We start from the raw sequence: 1,265 nt of genomic DNA on the forward strand, positions 1-1,265 counted from the left end.
CCACGCGCCAAAGCAAGTGATGCCAAATGGCGCGTGGCAGCGCGTGCCACGCGCCAGCCTTTTAATCAAGCGCATCTGAGCGCGTGTGAGCGCGTGGCAAGGAGTGCCATGCGCTGGCTCATTCTCTTGGCGCGTGTAGGCGCGTGCAAAAGTCTCAGAGCGTGTGGGAAGCGTATGTGGGCGCGTGGGACCTGCTTGGACATTGTTTTGACTCCTCCCGGTGCATATGACCAAACGGTATACCTCCGGGCTTTATTTTAATGATTATTTTGTGTTGTTATCACTCATTAGGGAGTGAATTATTGCCCCAAAGTTTATTTTAATATTATTCTCCATTATTTAAAGATAGTGGGAGTTTAATAGGGTGCAATAATTATAGTACTTAATAATTATTTAGTTTTTAATGTTAAAAGCTAAATCCTTTGGCCATTTCATTTATTTGTTTCTGTCTGTTATTTATTTATTTATCTGATGCATGAAATAATTAATTGTTTATTATTATTATTCATGCATTGGATCCATGATATTTAATTAAATGACTTGATTTATATTAATTAAATTATGAAAATTAATTGGATTTGATTACTAATTAATTTGAGGGCACTTATTGGGAAACGAAAAATTATTTTTGTAAATTATTTTTAAAGTGTGCTTCAAATTAAATATTAGTGAATCATTTAAAGTCCAAATATTTTCTAAATTTAATTGGATTAAAATCAAGACATTTTGCATGCATTATATCATGTAATAATTATTAATGATTAAAAATTGAGTGGGAGCGGGGATTTTTATACATTGCCCCATAGCCTTCGTTATTAAAACCATTGTAATTAGATCTTCAAAAATAAGGCCCCACGCATGATTTGAAGAGTCTTAATATTACAAGAATGGTTGTCTCATGAAAATAAAAATATTAAATGTTCATTGTAATTAGATCTTTAAAAATAAGGCCCTACGCATGATTTAAAGAGTCTAGATTATAATGACAAGATATTTAATGTTTTATTTTTCATTAGAGCTTTAATAACGTTATACATTCAATCTAAAATCAATAGTATTAGCTCCCCAACGGAGTGGTATATACTAGGTGATTTTAGAAAGGCTAAACATAATCGGGAATCATTTCATATAGATAGATAAGGCATTGTCTTAAGAGATATGGAGATGATGGGATTTGCCAGCCAATAGTAATAATGAACTTCGCCAACCGAATAAGTTATTGGCGTATTGGTTATCCGATTTTTCATGCAGTGGTTAAGGGACCC

This window comes from Cornus florida, unplaced genomic scaffold, assembly GCF_030987335.1.
Source record: "Cornus florida cultivar Cherokee Brave unplaced genomic scaffold, ASM3098733v1 CherokeeBrave_3.0.0_Hap2_Chr02, whole genome shotgun sequence".
NCBI classification, from domain to species: domain Eukaryota; kingdom Viridiplantae; phylum Streptophyta; class Magnoliopsida; order Cornales; family Cornaceae; genus Cornus; species Cornus florida.